This window comes from Lissotriton helveticus, chromosome 2_1, assembly GCF_964261635.1.
Source record: "Lissotriton helveticus chromosome 2_1, aLisHel1.1, whole genome shotgun sequence".
In the NCBI taxonomy this organism is placed as follows: Eukaryota; Metazoa; Chordata; class Amphibia; order Caudata; family Salamandridae; genus Lissotriton; species Lissotriton helveticus.
Window position 1 is genome coordinate 1,415,862,413 of NC_136059.1, and position 20,783 is coordinate 1,415,883,195.

The following is a 20,783-nucleotide window of genomic DNA, read 5'->3' on the forward strand; positions in this document are numbered from 1 at the left end:
TTTGGTATTTAGTAATATATTTTTGTAAATAAAATATTATATCTTTTTTTGTTAAAAAAAAATCTATTTGATAAGTATGTTAATATAACGTCTACGCTATTCTGCGCTTTTGCTACTATTGCTCCCTCTGAAGTGGGAATAGTCATTTGTACCCCTACGCTATGCAACGCTTTCCCTACAGTTGCACCCTTTGGAGTGGGAATAGTAATTTTTACCCCTACGCTATCCAACGCTTTCCCTACTGTTGCACCCTCTGGAGTGGGAATAGTAATTCTTACCCTTACGCTATTCAACGTTTTCCCTACTGTTGCACCCTTTGGAGTGGGAATAGTAATTTTTACCCCTACGCTATCCAACGCTTTGCCCAGTGTTGCACCCTCTGGAGTGAGAATAGCAATTTTTACCCCTACGCTATCCAACGCTTTCCCTACGGTTGCACCCTTTGGAGTGGGAATAGTCATTTTTACCCCTACGCTATCCAACGCTTTCACTACTGATGCAATATGTAGAGTAAGTATATATATATTAATTTATATGTAGAGTTTTTAATTTATTTTAAATGTACATGTATTAGTTATTATTTTTTAAATGTTTTAATGTTTATATCTATAATGTGTTAACCCCTTGACCGCGGTGAAAATTCCGCCGCGGTGCGGGTGATTTATGGCGTGGGCGTGGTTCGGACAGCCCCCGGCCGTCCTCCGCACACGCCCACCATGATGTCGGACGGCTGCCGGCCATCCGACGCATGGAAGGGGTTAAATTATATGTATTTTTAAATTATTTTTACATTATTATTAATACATTTAAAAAAACTATTCTTTTTACTTCTATATTTTTGTACTATGATATTTTTTTCGATATTTTTGTACTTACCTTTATGTAGATAGAACTTCGATATTTTTAATGTCGATATTTTTGCTTCGATATTTTTGTATGTCTATATTCTGTCTGTCGATATTATGTCATAGATTCGACATAACATCTTGTTGCCTCCAGACGTCACTAATGTGGCATTTGAAGGCAGTAGGATACATCTGGCAGGATTTGTTATGGCAGAAATTGATTTTAAAAATAGATCTATCTATGGTTGGCACAATTCTCAATTTGAACATGTTATCAAGATTAAAGAGCAACACCCACCTGTGAAGCACACGCATCACATTGTCCTTTTTAGTGTGATATTTAATTTACTGCATCAAGGTATCATTGAGCTTGCGGACGCAAGTCTCTGGTTGTTGCCATTGGTATTAGAGCAATAGTTGTCTGGTGAGTTACATGTGTGTTGATCTGAGAAGTTTGAATTATTCAATTTGGGTAGAAAATCTTTTGTACAATTAGAAAATCCTTCTTGGGTATGTGTGAATTTTACTCAACATTCATAAAATGAGTTTGCAGATCTCACTGAAAGTTTTCACATTTACTTAAAAACAAGTCAGTGTATGAATGTAGTAAAAAATACAAAAGCTAGTTTGAAAGAATGAAAGCTGTCATTTCATAGGCCCCTGCTGCTCGACCTTTTGTTGAAGGACACAATACTTTCATCGCAGTTGCTGCAAGTGCACATGGATTGGGAACAGTATTATGTCAGTTTGAAAGATCAGTTGAACACATTGGTTTCGCATCATGCGCTTTCAATGACATCATTGCTGGGCTGTACATGATATGTGGTTTAAGGCTTACTTGTGGGGCATGCAGCTCATCATCAGAACCGACCATCGACCTTTACTACATATTCTTTTGGGAGTTCAAGTAAAACAAGCTACAACTAGGTTGTCTAGATTGACCCCTAAATTGTTAGAATACAATTTGAAGATAGGGTGTATTCCTGGTGGGAAGAATGTCTTGGCAGATTGCCTAACCAGATTGCCCATTGTTGAAGATTGTAATGAGGAAAATTAGGGTTTCGAGGAATGTGGAGAAATTAGTAAATTAGGTGCTTCAGGACAATTCAGTGCAAGAAGTACTCAGGTTATCTATCAGTGGATGGCCAAGTGAAAATTCTTTGTAACCAGAAATACAACAGTCTAGAAAATAGCTCAAGAGCTGTCTGAGGCTGAAGGTTTGTGACAAGTTAATCCCTCCACATGGCCTTTGGGACAAAGTAATTGAATCTACCCAAGGTGGGCATCTGGGTCTAACCCTCGAAAAAAAAAAGTTAGGTAGGAGGATTGGTGTCAGCGAATGGACAGCAAGATGTAGATATTCGTCAATGAATGTACCCAATACTTTCTTTCTGAAAAATGGTTGGTGACAAGCTCACCTATCGAAGCACTTGCCATGCCATCCCAAATATATGTTTGGTGTGATTTGTCTAGTGAAACTGAAGAAACCTTAAATGGGCAATAAGTCTTTTAGATAAAATTTGTAGACTGCACCATAACATTGGTATTGTTCTACAATTGCGGCCATAAAGTTGTAGGGCTTAGGGATGGTTTATGGTCAATGTATTTAATCTTTTTTCCAGACTCACTGGGTTCATGTTAGAGCAACGAGGAATGTCTACGTCATATGGGTATATTCTGTTATAAAGGTGACTAAGAGCCTTAATATATATTTTTTATAATTCTTTTTATTGATGACATCTTAAATACATTACGAATACAATTCCAAACAATACTTATGACCATGTGGTTACATTGAGTCATGCATTACAGCTTTATCTTGGCATTGACTCTACTCTAATTACATTTTCCCCAAAACTGTTATCAGCCTGTGTCCTATTCAGGATGTCTTGCTGCCTGCGGGTGCTCACAAATATTCCCTCTATATCTGTTCCATTTACCCAAGATATGTGACCATTTCTTGGTGCAGCCCCGCGATACTTACACCATCTTTTCAAATACCATGCACCAATCCATGTCTTTTTTCCATGTACCCAGTGTAGGTATTTCAAGTTCCTTCCACAGTTTAGCCGTATTTCACCTGGCCACCATCATCCTCAGAGCCAGATCACTGACAAAATATAGAATGCAAAAATTTCGACCTACCAAAATATAGTGGACAAAATATAGAATGCAAAAATAAAAGTAATAAATAATTATTGTAAGTTAAAAAAATAAGCATACCATTTTATTTTTTAATACATATATATATATATATATATATATATATGTAAATTAATAAAAAATATACAATATTTTTACCGTAGGATAGCGGGAGGGTAAAATTCACTATTACCACTCCAGTGAGTGCAACAGTAGGGAAAACGTTGGATAGCTTAGGGGTAAAAATTACTATTCCCACTCCAGGGAGTGCAACGGTAGGGAAAGCGTTGGATAGCGGGAGGGTAAAAATTACTATTCCCACTCCAGAGAGTGCAACAGTAGGGAAAGCATTGGATAGCGTAGGGGTAAAAAATACTATTCCCACTCCAGAGAGTGCAACAGTAGGGAAAGCGTTGAATAGCATAGGGGTAAAAATTACTATTCCCACTCCAGTGAGTGCAACAGTAGGGAAAGCGTTGGATAGCGGGAGGGTAAAAATTACTACACCCACTCCAGAGAGTGCAACAGTAGGGAAAGCGTTGGATAGTGTAGGGGTAAAAATTACTATTCCCACTCCAGTGAGTGCAACAGTAGGGAAAGCTTTGGATAGCGTAGGGGTAAAAATGACTATTCCCACTCCAGTGAGTGCAACAGCAGCGAAAGTAATAATTTAATATATTAATAAAAATAAATTAAATATCAATACTAATAAAAAGAATATTAAAATTAATTACCAATGTAATATTATGGAATAATTAATCTATTAGAAATGCAAATAAATATTAGTGATTAAAATGTAATTACCTATTCATAATTAATTAACAAATATTTAATTCTCAATAACAAAAACTAATTAATAATAACAATTAATACCAATTAATAATTATTAATAGTTAATTATTTATCAATAACCAAAAAGTATTTTTAATATGTAATTAATTACAATTAATTTACTTCCCACCCTATTCCCCTATAAACCCACAATCCGCTACGGAAAATAAATTAATACAATTATCATAATTATCAATTAATCAAATAATACAAATGAAGTACCAATTAATAAAAATGAATTATTAATTAAAAATTAATTACCAATAAATTAAAAATCAATACCGATAAACTAAAAAATAATATTTACTTTATGACAATTAAATTACTTCCCACCCTATTCCCCTATAAACCCACGACCCGCTACGGAAAATAAATTAATACAATTAACATAATTATCAATTAATCAATTAATAAAAATGAAGTACCAATTAAAAATTAATTAACAATAAATTCAAAATGAATACCAATAAATAAATAAAAATATTTAATGAATTACAATCAAATTACTTCCCACCCTATTTCCCTATAAACCCACTACCCGCTACAGAACTAAAAAGCAAAATTAAATTAAAAATAATCAATAATTTCAAAAAATGTATATTTATTTTAATATAATTAAATTACTTTCCACCCTATTCCCCTATAAACCCACAACCCGCTACAGAATTAAATTACGCAAAAATTAAATAACATAAAATTCATTACTTAAAATAAATTAAACATACATTACAAAAAAATTATACACTTTTCACACATATACTAACATACAAAACACTTTAAAATATTTGATATTATTAAAAATGCGATATATTTTAATGCCTATATTATATACTTCGATATTTTGACTTCTATATTTTGACAATCAATATTACTTACCTTCAATTCGATATTTTTAACTACTATATTGTGTCCATTCGATATTTTGTCCATTCTATATTTTTACTTCGATATTATGTCCATTCTATATATTTTTTTCGATATTATGGCTAGTTACCCCCAGGGCCACCCAGGTTTTCTCCTGGAAGTCAGTGGGAGCCCCGGCCGATCTGATCAGTTCGCTGTGCCATGTGTGTAATGTCGGAGATTTGGCTGACTTCCAACGCATTGTAATAGATCTTTTAGCTACCAACAATGCCGGATCCAATAAGTACAGTTGTACTTTGAGTGTTTTCCTGCAATTGTGGAGGCCCAACAAGCACTTCAGCGCTGTGACCCCTTTGGAGAGGTGTGTAGCTTCCTCAACTATTCATTTGTTCCCGCCCCAAAAATCCCCAAGTCGCGGGCACGCCATAGCATATGAAGCAGGTCAGCCTCTGGCAATTTGTATCTGGGCCATTGGTGGGCAGTGGCTTGGTACACCATTTGTAATCTACGTGGGGTCAGATAAGCTCTGTGTATAATCATGTATTATATAAACTTGAATTTTACATTTTGGCGTATCCTCCTGGGGTGCTCCAAGATATCCGCCCATTCCTTGTCTGTGAGATCCCGTCCCTCGTCCGCCACCCATTGCGTCCGGAGAGTGTCGAGGGGGAGCTTCACATATACCCAGATGCTTAAATATAACCACTTAATGAGGTGGCCCCCCTGTCCCATATAATATAGGGACTTACCCAGTTCATGTATCTGTGGCTCCTCCCAGTTGGGGGACTATTGCTTTTTAACATATTGTATTAGCGCTGCATGTGTCATTTATAGCGTGTTGGGCGCCCCAGTTGTCTGTAAAAAGTTATCGTGGTCCATGAGCGTCTCCCCATCAAAGAGTGCCCTAATCGTGTCCACCCCGGCATCTAGCCACGGTCCAAGTGCTTGTTTTGTCAGCCTACCACCCACCAATGGTATCCCCACTAGTGGAAGTTTACCTGCATAAGTACAACAGCTGGATGTATATTTTAAAGCTTTCTTCCAGCACTCTAGTGCGGTGTACAACAATGGTGGTATTGTCGGTGGAAGTTTACTATGGGGCAACAGTAGAGTATCCAGCAGCCCCTGCTCAATGTGGCGCATAGTGTAGCCAATCTCCTGTAAGTTATGTCCCGCCATCCAGTAGGACAGCCACTGTAATTGACACGAGTAGTAATAAGCTCTAAAATCCAGTGCTCCCAGTCGCCCCCTCTGGTGCCTATCTGCAGTTTCTTAAGGCTTATTCTGCGGTGTCCTGATCCCCAGATAAGCTCCAGTAGGATAGTATCCAGTGTACTAAAAATAGTCGGAGGTACCGTCATTGGTAGATTAGTCAAATAATATAAAATACGTGGGAGTACTACCATCTTAGATATTGCTACTTGGCCCATGGCGGAGAAAGGCAGTGTGGTCCAGAAGGCCACCTGAGATCGTATACCCCTGATAGCCTTGTTTAGGTTACCTTCCAGTATGTCCGCTTGTGAGCGATATATGTTGATGCCCAGGTATTTGAAGGTGTGTGGGGCTGATAATAGTATTAGACTCCCAAAGGTAACATTACCAGGGTGTGGGTGTTCATGGAAGAAAAAGGCATTTGATTTAGATTCATTGATTGCTAAGCCAGAGATTCCTTTGAAATCTGCAAAAATTCTCGGCATTGGGTCCAGGCCCCCCAGGAGATCTCTTGCATAAATAACTAAATCATCCGCATATGCCGATATCAAATGAACGAAGGCGCCTATGGGTATACCACACTGGGAGGCCTCCAGCCATAGCCAGAGTGCTAGTGGTTCCAGTGTCAGGACGTACAGTATTGGGGACAGGGGGCACCGCTGGCGCGAGCCTCTGTGGACCTGATATTCCTGTGAGATATGCTTACCAGATCTGACCCTTGCTGTTGGGGCTTCGTACAATAAACACACCCATTTTAGATATTCAGGGGGAAGGCCAAAGCGTGCTATGGCTGTGTACATATAATCCCACAATAGCATATCGAACGCTTGTTTCATGTCTAGTGCGACGCAGCCTGCTCACTGGTGGCGAGTCAGGTCCGTTGCCATTATATGGTGTAACCTATGTATGTTTAGTGACGTGTTCCGTGCCGGTATAAATCCACATTGATCAGCATGAAATAACCGAGTTTAACTGTGGCTGTATTTAATTTGCAAGGATTTTTCTTATGATTTTGTATTCTGTGGGTAATAGTGACAGGGGCGGATAGCCCGACATGTCAGCCGGTTTTGGCAACGATATCACCAGTGCTTGAACAGTGGTGTGAGGGAGGTGTCCCAACTCCAGTGACGTGTTATATACTTCCTCTAATTGGGGTACTAGTATCTCGGAAGAAGCCTCATAAAACTCCACCGGGAGGTCATACCTTTATTGCGTGCAAGCCCGCGTATGGCTGCCTTAATTTCTATTCTTGTGATGGGTCCTGCCAGTGTGTCCTGCATACCCTCTGGTACCTGCTGATATGGTAAATCCATATGACATATAAACAAAGGGAATCCTACTGGGGGTGTCAGAGAAGTGTTCACCACAGTGGTATGGGAGCACTTAGGGGTCGATTCCGATTTGGGAAAAACCGCTCCGAATAGCCGTTCGGAGTGTTTTTCCCATACAAATCGTACCCTGCAACGTCCCCCGTACGTACGACGAAGTACGATTCGTACCAGGAGCCGTACTCCGTACAAGTCGTACAAGACACCGTACGACTCTAATCTCCGTACGATTCTCCCTCAGAACCCGCTGTACGCGACATCTGTACGGTTCGCGGCTGGTTTTTACGACCCAGCAAGTACGATACGTGTCGGGTATGCACCGTACGACCCTTTTTCTATGGGAGCTGAAAACAGCCGTAAAAGCAGAGTTCGCGCTGAAACAGGTACGGAACGGCCCCCCGGGTACGGTGCGTACCCCCCATGATCGCAGGGGTACGCACCGTACCACTGCGATCATGGGGTGTACGAGCCGTACCCCCATTGTACGATCGGTGTACGAGCCGTACCCCCATTGTACGATCGGTGTACGAGCAGTACCCCATGTATGATGGAGGTACGGCTCGTACACCGATCGTACAATGGGTGTACGGCTCTACACCGATCGTACAATGGGGGTACGGCTCGTACACTGATCGTACATGGGGTACGGCTCATACACCGATCGTACATGGGGTACGGCTCGTACACCAATCGAGTATATGCCCATAAAAGGGGATTCCGCCTATAAATGGGTGTTTCTAGTTGAAATTAATTAATTGTAAGTCCTTATTTGGCAGATCCAGCACAACTCGGCAAATTGTCAACCGCGTGGTTCCGTGTACGAGGTGTGCGTATGCGCCTGGTGCAACCGCTATCCCGCGCATGCTCAGAACAGAGCCACGGTATTGCGCATGTGCGGGGGAGGATATAATCTCCCCGCGCATGCGTGTTGTGTGGCCAGCACTCTTAAATGCTTAACCAAACGGAAACAGGGCCGAATTAACTTGAATAACATCCGATGCTAGGAAAAGAACTTTTGTAATTATACAGTCACTGTTTAATAAGCTCGAGAATTAATCCATCATCACTTAAAATATCAAAATGCAGTGATAAGCACAATCATGATGGATGCAGAAAGTATATTATAATGCATGTGCACATATTGTCATCCTAACCACGTCAGTACGTTCTTTAATCTTGAGGAGGGTAGCGAGGTTGGTTAATTGGATAGCTGTCCCCAAGGGACCTCATCATTAAGTCCCATAATGTGGGTGCCCAGACGGAACACCCATCTTTGTTCCTTCTGCAAAAGACCCACCTCTGATGGCAGTTGTTCGATAATTGTCCACCTTAAGTCATTGACACAGTGTTGAGCATTGAGGTAGTGTGTTGCCATCTTCGTTGTGCTCTTTTTGCAACGCACATTGCTTTTGTGCTCGTTCATGCGTATCTTTACAGCCCTCGTGGTCATCCCCACGTATTCTAGACCGCATGGACACCTGATCAGATAGGCCACGTTTTTGGTGTTGCAATTCGTCATTTTGCATTGCTCCCATGTGGTGCCGTTCCTGAATGTTAATGTAGTGCTTTTTTGTGTCAAATGGCAACTGCTGCAATTTCCACATGGGAAATGACCTTGTATTCCTAGGGCCAATTGTCTTGTTTCCAGGGTAGGTTTTGGTCGTGTGTGTACTAATATGTCCTTTAGATTCCTACCTCTACGGTGTGCAAACATCGGTTTTTCCAGATTTAGGGTGCCAAATGTGAGTATGCCCCAATGTTTGTTTATGATCTTGGAAACTTCATTGGACATGGTGTTGTAGGTGGTGACACATATTGGTCGTCTGACTCCTGGTGTCGCTTGTGGTTTATCCTCCAGTAGGGTTTCTCTGTGGTTGTTTTTCGCTCGCTTCGGAGCTTTATTAATGATTTTCTCAGGGTAATGTCTTTGTTTTAATTTCTCTTTCAGGTCACAGGCCTGTGATCTGAATTCTGATACCTCTGTGCAGTTGCGCCTGAGGCGTAAAAACTGGCCGTACGGTAAGTTCTCTCTCAGGTGTCTCAGGTGGAAGCTGTCATACCTTAACAGACAGTTCCTCGCTGTTGGTTTGAAGTGGGACGTCGTTTTTAGCCTACCACCTTCTGCATAAATGTTAAGGTCCAAGAATACCAGGGATTTGTTGGAGACTGTGCTCTTGAACTTTAGAAATGTGTTTTGGTTGCTTAACCAGGTAAGGAAGTCGTCTGAGGACTGGCGGTCACCATCCCAGGTGACCAGGACATCGTCAATATACCACATATAACCCCGCCAGGCTTGGAGCGAAGGTACTACCCATGCTGCATTTCATTGGCACTACAGAAGAACTTCTTCCAATATAAATCAACCATCTACCTACAAAGCCATGGTACCAGCATGGGTAGTACCTTCGCTCCAAGCCTGGCGGGGTTATATGTGCACCACTTAGAATCAACCAGAATTCTCCATACACAGAACCCGCACAGGCAGAACATCAATACCTGGAAAAAGTATATTGACAACATCCTGGTCATCTGGGATGGTGACCAGCAGTCCGCAGACGACTTTCTTACCTGGTTAAACAACCAAAACACATTTCTAAAGTTCACGAGCTCAGTCTCCAACAAATCCCTGGTATTCTTGGACCTTAACATTTATGCAGAAGGTGGTATCCTAAAAACGACGACCCACTTCAAACCAACAGCGAGGAACTGTCTGTTAAGGTATGACAGCTTCCACCCGAGACACCTGAGAGAGACCTTACCGTATGGCCAGTTTTAACGCCTCAGGCGCAACTGCACAGAGGTATCAGAATTCAGATCACAGGCCTGTGACCTGAAAGAGAAATTAAAACAAAGACATTACCCTGAGAAAATCATTAATAAAGCTATGAAGCGAGCGAAAAACAACCACCGAGAAGCCCTACTGGAGGATAAACCACAAGCAACACCAAGAGTCAGACGACCAATATGTGTCACCACCTACAACACCATGTCCAATGAAGTCTCCAAGATCATAAACAAACATTGGGGCATACTCACATGTGGCACCCTAAATCTGGAAAAAACTATGTTTGCACACCGTAGAGGTAGGAATCTAAAGGACATATTAGTACACACACGACCAAAACCTACCCTGGAAACAAGACAATTGGCCCTAGGAATACAAGGTCATTTCCCATGTGGAAACTGCAGCAGTTGCCATTTGACACAAAAAAGCACTACATTAACATTCAGGAACGGCACCACATGGGAGCAACGCAAAATGACGAACTGCAACACCAAAAACGTGGTCTATCTAAGCACGTGTCCATGCGGTCTAGAATACGTGGGGATGACCACGAGGGCTAAAAAGATACGCATGAATGAGCACAAAAGCAATGTGCGTTGCAAAAAGAGCACAACAAAGATGGCAACACACTACCTCAATGCTCAACACTGTGTCAATGACTTAAGGTGGACAATTATCGAACAACTGCCATCAGAGGTGGGTCTTTTGCAGAAGGAACAAAGATGGGTGTTCCGTCTGGGCACCCACATTATGGGACCTAATGATGAGGTCCCTTGGGGACAGCTATCCAATTAACCAACCTCGCTACCCTCCTCAAGATTAAAGAACGTACTGACGTGGTTAGGATGACAATATGTGCACATGCATTATAATATACTTTCTGCATCCATCATGATTGTGCTTATCACTGCATTTTGATATTTTAAGTGATGATGGATTAATTCTCGAGCTTATTAAACAGTGACTGAATAATTACAAAAGTTCTTTTCCTAGCATCGGATGTTATTCAAGTTAATTCGGCCCTGTTTCCATTTTGTTAAGCATTTAAGAGCGCAGGCCACGCAACACGCATGCGCGGGGAGATTCTATCCTCCCCCGCACATGCGCAATACCTAGGCTATGTTCTGAGCACGCGCGGGATAGCGGTTGCACCAGGCGCATGCGCACACCTCGTACACGGAACCACACGGTTGACAATTTGCCGAGTCGTGCTGGATCTGCCAAATAAGGACTTACAATTAATTAATTTCAGCTAGAAACACCCATTTAAAGGCGGATTCCCCTTTTATGGGCATATACTCATATCCGGTTTTTACACCAATGAGACTAAGCCACTAACACAGAACCGGGTATAAAAGCCACACACCCCGAGCTTTCCGATTCAGTTCAGCGGAGCAGCGTGTGGGGTAAGACGGAGGACAACTCATCCCGAGTTCGTGAGTATAGAGTGTGCAATTCAAGCATTCCTAAACAAACTAAGTAAGTAAGGCACCATACTAAAACCTACATTGTTTCTTACTTAGATTGCACAATAGCAATCACCCCCCAGACGTTTCTGAATGCTCATGAAGCAAGCAAGCAATACTTGACAAGTATGACCACAGCTTCTTTTGTAATTTTGGAGTGTTTATGTGTCTGTGTTGTATGTCTTGTTAGTTTTCTTTTACAGGGCCAATTGAGCGCATGGTTTGTTCCAGGTGATTGCACCTGTCTGAGCTAACCGATACCAGGGTGACCATTAATTTTTCTTTTTCTTTTCTCAGGTCATGCAATTTGCATTGAACTTGAGCCATACCGCTGTAGGCACATTGTTGTCGATATCACTTTTTTAACATAAAACACAATTTTGTGACAAAACTAGTGAAACGTGAGTAAGGTGGGGAAGTTGTGCCCCCGTCCTGAAGAAGGAGCTTTGACTCCGAAACATGTCGATGCACACAAGGGGTACTGTCCATTAACACGACAGGTCTAACCTCGCACTTCACTACTTTTAATAGTACCAGCCGGTGGTTACGAATACATTTTTTTTCTAATTTACCCACGAGCCAGGTATTTTTTAATCCTTCACTAAAATCCCACCACTCACATAAAATATCCCTAATCACATGCATCACATGCACCACACATAGTCATTACTATAAGTGCTCCCGCGTAGTCGTAGGTCGTAGCACGCCGCATCCCGTTAGAGGGGTGCGAAGACCCCGATGATGAAGCATGACACCAAGGGGCCTTTTGGTGTGTGAGGGGTATTTTATAAAACACTTAGTGCTCCCATACCACTGTGGTGAACACTTCTCTGATACCCCCAGTAGGATTCCCTTTGTTTATATAACTAAGTTTGTGGAGTAAGAATCCCAATCTATAACACTACCTCCCTTCTCCTGTTTATTTGTATAAATCCATAAGACAATCATCAAAATAAGAGTCATCTGGTTGCGGTGGTCTACTGTATAATGTCTCATAATATGTGCTAAAGGCCTCGTTAATGTCATACTGCATAGATGCTGCACCTGCACCAGGTAAATTAATGTGGCTAATGATAGTAGTGGGTGGGTCTTAATAATTTTGCTGATTAACTGCCCGATTTATCCGCGTCTGAGTGTTTGATTTGAGTGTAGGAGCTGTAGTGGATCAGCCTGAGTGTTTCTAACAGTAATGCGTGTTGAATACGTGCCCCCTGTAAGAGAGGCTGTTTGTTGGTGTCATGTAGCACCTCTCGCACAAGTACTGTCATTTTGACCTCTACTGCTTTTAGGTTTCTATGCACCTCCTGCCTCGCACCCACCATGAATTGGGGGAGATCCCCCACCCTGCAAACTCTGTTAAGAATTTAGGAATATGGCTGGATGCGGAACTTTCCTTTAAGCAACAGATTAGCAAAATCACAGGTAAATGTTTCGGAATATTAAAAACTCTTCGTAAAGTCCTAGATCTACTCCCTATCAGTGCCAGGAAGTCACTTATTCATGTCTTAGTTACTCCACACCTGGACTATGGCAATGTTCTCCTTCTAGGACTAAGCAGAAAAGGCCTACATCAATTGCAATGTGTTCAAAATGCCGCGGCCCGCCTGGTACTGAATCTCCCACGTAGAGCTTCTGGTAAAACAGCACTACGTAAACTCCACTGGCTCCCTATGGAGGAGCGCATTAAGTTCAAGGCTCTTTGCTTTGCTCATCGCATTGCCCAGGGAAAGGGGCCAAGGTACCTCCATAACCTTTTGACCATTCATCGCCCCACCCGGAACCTCAGATCTGCTGGAGCGATGTTATTTCAGCTCCCTCGCGTACGCAGGACCAGGATGGGAGGTAGCTCTTTTCGCTACCTTGCGAGCAAGCACTGGAACAATCTCCCGCTTGACCTGCATATGAAACCCTCAGAAACAAGATTTAAATTTAAACTAAAAACCCACCTGTTTCCAAAGCATTAACTTTTTCCTGCTGCCTAGGACGCAGACTGGCCCGGACCTTTGCCTCCTCTGGGTACTGTAGCATTTCTTAGCGCGGGGACACACTGTTATAGTGTAACCAGGCGCTCTACAAGTGGTTTTATTATTATCAATATTTTTCATGGCGCCAATTGCCGTCCCTCTGATAACCGCCTTTAACACATCCCTTTCGACTAATATTGTGGCGCAGCATTTTTATTTTCGGAGAAATAATTCCCAAGTTTGTATAGAGGGTTTTATTAAACACTTTGGGCCCGATTCTGATGTGGGTTGGAAAGCTTCCCGACCGGATCGGTTTGGAAATGGTTTCCAACCCACTCGGATCGGGAGAGTCCGACCGAGTACGATGCATCCGGATGCTTCCAGATACGATTTGGTTGAACTCCCATTGACTTCAATGGGAGCATATGTTCCTAACCGCATCATAATTTGCCCTGGGTCAGGAAGACACGTTCCTGATCCGATTTGGAAGTAGAAAATGCCATTAGGAGGCCTTCCTAACCGCATCAGAATCAGGCCCTTTGTGTTCCAGCAATTGGGGCCAGAGTTTCCATGTAGGGACTGCAGTCTGTATTCTACCACCGGTAAATGTGACCTCCAGTGGGTTGTGGTCAGAGAATGCCTTTGCTAGGTAGGTGGTGTGTGTTATCTGGTCTGCCATGGAGCGGGAGCACAGAAATCTATCTATTCGAGTATGCAATTGGTGCACCGGGGAGTAAAAGGAGTATTCTTTATGCAGCGGGTTCCTTTGCCTCCACACATCGCATAGGGACCAGCCATCTACCCAGGTGCACAGCGCTTCTGCTTGTTTGCTAGCTACCGTGCCTCCCAGGGGAGGCTGTGATCGATCAAGGCCGATGTCCATAGCAGCATTACAGTCTCCCCCTATTATCCATGGGTATGCCTCCCATCCAGCTAGTATTGAATTCAGACCCATGAAGTATTTGCTTTGATCAAAGTTTGGGGCATACACGTTTCCCAGGATTACAGACTCTCCATCTAATGTGCCACGCAAAAAAATAATCTGCCCTGCGTGTCCACCCTTTTGCCCAGTATAACAAATAGAACACCCCCTCTTATCCAAATTGCCACCCCCCCTGGCAAAGGCTGAATAATTAGTAGAGATTAACTGACCTCTCCATTTCTTCTGCATCTTCGAGGTTTCTGCGTCCGTCAGATGAGACTCTTGGAGGAAGACTACATACGCCTTACGGTGTAGCAAGTGTGCATGCACCCTATGTCGCTTGTACACTGATCCTAAGCCACGGACGTTCCATGTAATGAAATTATATGTGTCCCGGTTGTGCATTATTCCTTGCCTGCGCCTGATGTTTCCTGAAAGAGGGACCACTGTCTCTGACAGGAGCTAGTAGTTGCATTGTACCAAAGCCTCTGAACCCCTGTGTCAACCTAAATACCAGGCCTTGCCTGTAAACTAAACAAGGCCAAACCAAACATAACACACATTTAACAGTTACTTTGTAAACATTAGCATTTGCAAAGTGGGGGCCGGTAGCCATAACCGACATGTGATAAATCACACATTCAAGAGCTGCTCCGAGCAGGAAATGAACAATTATAAGAAGCCATGAAATCACACAATCCGAGCAAAGGATATAATTGTCTTAAAGTCTTCGTGCCATCACCGCACCGAACCATGGCATTAGCTGGTTTTGGGGAGAATATAAAGCACCTACAGACCCAGCAGGTCATCAGCCGTTTGGGGCGTCACAGTGGGAAATAGTGTCCGGCTGCCCTCTGAGCCAGAGCTCAGAGTGCTAGTCTCAGATGATTCCGAATCTCGTCGGGAAGCCTTGTCTCTAAAAGTGGTCGCAGCCACCAAAGCCAATTCCCTGCTTCTCTGTGCCTGCTCCTGGGTGGGACCCGCAGACGCTGAAGCACCAGTGGTCTCAGCAGTCCGTTGCAATCGTCAGCCCGAGAGGCCCCAGGACTATGCTGCGGTCTCAGGAGAGTCTGATCAGATACTTGTGTGGGGTCCATGACTTCAATCCACTCCTCTACATCCTCCAGGCTATCGAAGAAGTATGTTTTTTGGTCGTAGATTATCTTTAGGCGTTCAGGAAACAACAGTGCGTAGTTAAGGTTCATAGTGCGCAACTTTTTCTTTACCGCCTGGTAGGAGGATTGTCAATGTTGGACCATTAGCGTATAGTTGGGGTATAGTGATACGTTGCAGTTCTCAAATTAACTCTGCGGTTTCTCACGTGCCTTTTCAAGAAGAGTATCATGCTCCCTTGTAGTTGAGGATTTTCACTATCAGTGGTCTCGGCGGTGCCCCCACCCTCGGCTGTCCTGTGGGGAGCCGGTGCGCCCCTCAATGCAAAAGAAGACCGAAGGGCCCTCGGGGGCCACATATGTGTGTAAGCAATGCTCCATGAAGGTGGTTGTGGCTGACCCCTCAGGGTATAATGATACGTTACATTTCTCAAATTGAATCTGCAGTTCCTCACGTGCCTTTTGGAAAAGAGTATCATGGTCTCTGTAGTTGAGGATTTTCACTATCAGTGGTCTTGGCGGTACCCCCACCCTCGGCTGTCCTGTGGGGATCTGGTGCACCCCCTCAACGCAAAAGAAGTCCAAAAGGCCCTCGGGCCACATGTGTGCGGAAGCAATGCTCCATGAAGGTGGTTGCGACTGATCCCTCGCTGCACTCCGGCGATCCAATTGTGCATATATTGTTGCGTCTTGACTGCCCTCTGCATCCTCCACCCTGTCCCAGAGACCAGTAACTTGCTCCTGGAGAGATTGGAGTTGTTTTGCATGGTCTTTATGCTGAGGCAATATCTCTCCCAGGGTTGAGCTGTGGTCTTTAACCCTGGTAGCTAACTTGTCATGGTCCGCCTTGAATAGTGTGGGGCCAGTGGTGAGGGTGCCTATTTGCTGCTCTATTGCTTTTCTGGACTCCCTGACCTCGCAGAGTATCAGGTCCAGTTTGTCCTGTGCACCAGTTTCATTCGTGGATGGGACATAGTTAAGTGATTGCATGGTTGTATCGGGGTCCCGTACATCTGTGTCATTTGAGGTATGAGCGGTTGTTTCCTGCGGCTTTCCTTTCGGGCGGCCCATGGCCTTTGATGTATATTCTCCGCCGCTCACCACCCTCTCATCACGCAGAAGTCCTGAGCCGTACAGGAGGCCACTGGCCCTAATCAGGTCTCCTCTGTGCTTGCAGCGTCTGGTATGAGCGACTCTAGCTGCACAATAGAATTAGGGTGGCCTGAGCGGAAGGGGTGGGCAGCACGATTTGTGGTGCCCAGGCTCAGGTCGTTCAGTGTCGCACACTCAGCCAGGTAAAATGATTCCGGCACAAAGATGCCTATCCAAGCAACCCCCAGCAACATCGGGATGATGGGTGGGTCCCCACCAATCCACAGGAGGAAGGGGAAGGTTTCTGGGGGAGGATTTCAGTTTATTTTGCACAGTGGTGGATTTGTGTCTTTGTTCAGAACCCTCGCGCAAAATCAGAGTCAGCGGCTGGGTCGGTCTCGCAGCCAGCGTCTGCCTACCAAGTTACCTTGCCACCATCCAGGGCGAATACGCACAGGGGGGTACACTAACCGTACTCCGTGGTGCAGGCAGAGTCCCGATGCGAGGTACGCCCCAGTCAGCACTCCCTTTATAGGGATGCGCCCTTTTCAGTACAGCCTGGGGGGGTTCGCTCTAGTGTCGCAGTCTACTTCCACCGCCCAGGCCGTGGATGAGAAGGCCATCAGAGAAGGGTGAATATTTCGCAGTCCATCCGTATTCAGGGCATATGGCAACATCCTCTCAGAGAGGCCCGCAGCTCGATGTGGGGTCCAGTCCCGGCCCACCTCCGACTACCTCCACTCACCAGCTGCGCAGTTCCGGCTGGTCCTGGGTGCCGCCGAAGGCTGCACTTCACAGGGTCTAGGTCGGGCCTCGGAGTATTGCCACAGCTCCTCCCTTCTCTCATCCTCTATCATCTGACCCCCAGCGTACTCAGTCCAGGTGATCTCCATCCATCAGGCATCGGTGCAGAACACCGCTCAGGTCCCGCAGTCTTCCACCGTCGTCACACGGCCACTCCCTAGTGAACCGCCACCGTAGAGGCCGTGGCTCTGATTTCGCTTTTGTGTCGGAAATCAGTGCGTCTTTGGCACCAGGATGTTTGCTGCTCAGTGTTCTCGGCTCCCTGAACTCTTGGCACGGATCACTAGGGCCCAGATTCTGCAATGGCACAGGAGAACTGTGCTCGGGCTCTGGAGCTCGCTCAGTTCACGTCCGCCATGATCGGTGGCTAGTCAAGCCCCCCCCCAGTAAATATATATATTATATGTTTAATTTATTTTCACATTATATGTAGTAGTTATAATTTTAAACACTTTAAAATAATTTTGAGTATGTTTCTTTTAATTATATGCATTGTTTACTACATGTTACATAATTTTTTATACATTAAAAAACGATTTTTTTAATAACGATATTTTTGACAATGATATATTTTTTTCTATATTTTTGTACTTACCATTATGTAGATAGGACTTTGATATTCTGGGCATTGATATTTTTGGGTCGATATTTTTGGACCTCGATATTCTGTCGATATTCTGTCAGTGATCCCTGACACTAATCATTGCATGTTAAAATGGAATTGTAGACTTTGTTAGCATTACATTTAGTACATCATCTTTTATTGGGCCAATAGGACAAGTTGTGTCAATTTACCCTACAAATGGCTTTTTCTAAGCCTGTGTTACTTTACCTTTTGCAACAAATAGGTTATGTTTGTCGTGGCATTTGCAATCTTGAAGCAGCTTAATAGGAGGCTTTGTGTCTAACGAAACATATGTATTTCTAAGGCACATGTTTACCCAGGTCTTGGGTCTCTAGGCACTGAAATAGCTGATGTTTATTGTTACAACTTCAGTCTTACCCATTTTATAGTCCTGAATAGGATGAACGGCTGAGTTCACCAACAGTTTTCAAATCTATGATCATGAGGGCAAACACTGATCTTTGGAATGGATGCATTAGTCCACTGAGCCACCGAATTGTCTGACAAAAGAATGATGATTTTCTAGACAACAATAAGAACATCTAGCTTCTGTTAAAGACATACAGGCCTCTATTATTCTCCCCTGTGGAAGAAATCGAGAGGAATAGAGAGTGAACCATCGTTTATGACAATGTTGTTTTGAGGTAGCATGCATATCACAATGAAATGTTCACACTATCATGTAGTGTTATGTACTTTATAAAAAGGAGCCTTTTCTGTTTCCATTCCCAGTTATTTGACACTCAGAAGACAGACGTTTATGTCAAGATCCGTGTCCCATGCACCTGAGTGTGCTGGGCAGGCGTGGAGATATCTCCTCCAAATGTCATGGGTAATCAAGTCTTCCACTGCAGAGGAGGTCATATGTACACAAGAGTGTAGGTGCAGCTAGGTGTGAGACTTACGACGCAAAGCCTTCACGACTCAAAATAAGCAAGTGGATTCAAGACAAACTACATTTCTCAGAGTGCCACAGAACTCTCTTGAGATGTTCAAAGATGGCAGCATCTTAGAGCCATTGGGTATAAGTTTCTCGTGGTTCAGAGAGTTCCTTGAGCGGCAATTGTGATACTTATTAGCTTTAGCCTGACCTAATCATGCCATGCAATTGGATTTAATTGCACTTTCATTAGGATTTGTCTATGACCTTGTTCTCGGAGAAGTGTTTTGGATAAAGATTAGAGATGTAAACTTTGATTTGCAGTTTAGTATTCGAGTCATCATTTCAAGGATTTCCAGCTTTATACACCAAAGTCACCCTTTCTTGGATTACAGATTTTACTGTGTCAATTCATTGGAGGAGCAAGTGAACCCTCTATATTGCACAGAATTTCTTTAGATTATTTGAATCACATAGGGTAATAAGGTAATGCTGCTGTGGGAAGTGAATGTATATTGCCACGAGTAAAAAGTACAAATATAATGAATAGTCTTTATCTTATAGCTGAGGAACTTTGTGTATGGAGAATCATTGAAATAACAGGCTTGATTTCTAACTCTATAAAGGTAGTTAGAGATTTAAAGGGTGTATTACAGTTTACATTATTCCACACATGTTTAATCAGTTTACTTATTTCTTTCGGCTGTGGGATTTCATAGAGTCATCAGCACCCAGACAGTGAGTTTTACAGAGTTTCCATAAGGAGGATGGCATAGATGTGAGAGTAGAAATAGTGAACTTTACTGTCATTGAGGAAAATGTAAAATAATGATTTCTTGTTGTAGATATCAACACCTCTGTAGTGCATGGTGAGTCAGTCAGTAAGAACAGGTGAGGTGAATATATCCTGTGTGCCTGTTTCTTTTTCTCTTGTTGCACTTCCCTTTTCCCAGTTCTACTGCTGAAGGGCATAGGTATTCAGTGCATGGTCGACAGTGGCTTCAGGGAAGTGTAGATACTAGCTCCTGCTGGATCTTGATTCCTGGGTTAGTACAACGCGACAGTTTAGCGCCAGGTGATTTGGTTATTTGACCTTGAAGTTAAGGATTGTAGCATGAGACCTCATGTTCATATGCGAGAAAAGAGTAAGAGGTGGTCTTTAGAGAGAAGTGTGCTGCTTGTGTTGCAATTCTCATGGGAGTTGTAGGTATTTTAAAGAAATGTTACAGTTATTATTTCTTTGCTGCTCATGAATTGTAAAGGTGGGAGACAGCATAATAGGTGCCTCCATGTTTTTAATTGAATCTAAACTTAACATTGTCCAGAAAATGATAATTTTCAAAATGTCATAATGGAATGCAACAATGTAACTCTACTACAATACATTACAACAGTAGCCAGTAGTTTGCTAATGTGGGAATTCTAGATTTCCACATATATAATTGTAATTGGTTTTTATCTGTGTGAAGTAGAAGACAGACTAAAGCGATGAACCCTGTACACAGTCTGGTCCTATTTTTTTAAATTGTATATATAGGAGGAGTGTGTACACTGAAATATTGTCTCAACACACACAACACATGCATTTTGCCTTATAGTCTTAATTCTCTCTTAATTGAAAGGGTAAACATTTCAATCATGAACTCCATAAATTATTCCCCAAAACAATGCATATTGGCACTCAGAAAGCTACTACGAGATTTCAGGGCTCACTAACAGACTCATTACAAGTACCCTAGTAACTCCATTGGGAAATACCAGGAACACAATTGATGCGTGTGTACGGTATCTCACATGTGTTAACGGGGATTATAAGCTAAACTCCCCAGAATAGGGAATAACTTGCTCGACCTGAAATTATTGGGTCCTATTGCACAAGTTTTGCCCGACTCTGGAACATTTCAAATTCCC

At 43.1% G+C, this 20,783-nt stretch overlaps 1 protein-coding gene across 2 annotated transcripts in view; it reads left to right on the forward strand.

Annotated features, from left to right (window-relative positions):
• Window positions 1-20,783, forward strand: part of LOC144818693 (coiled-coil domain-containing protein 17-like) — an 874,964-nt gene that overhangs the window by 437,090 nt on the left and 417,091 nt on the right. The window lies entirely within an intron of this gene.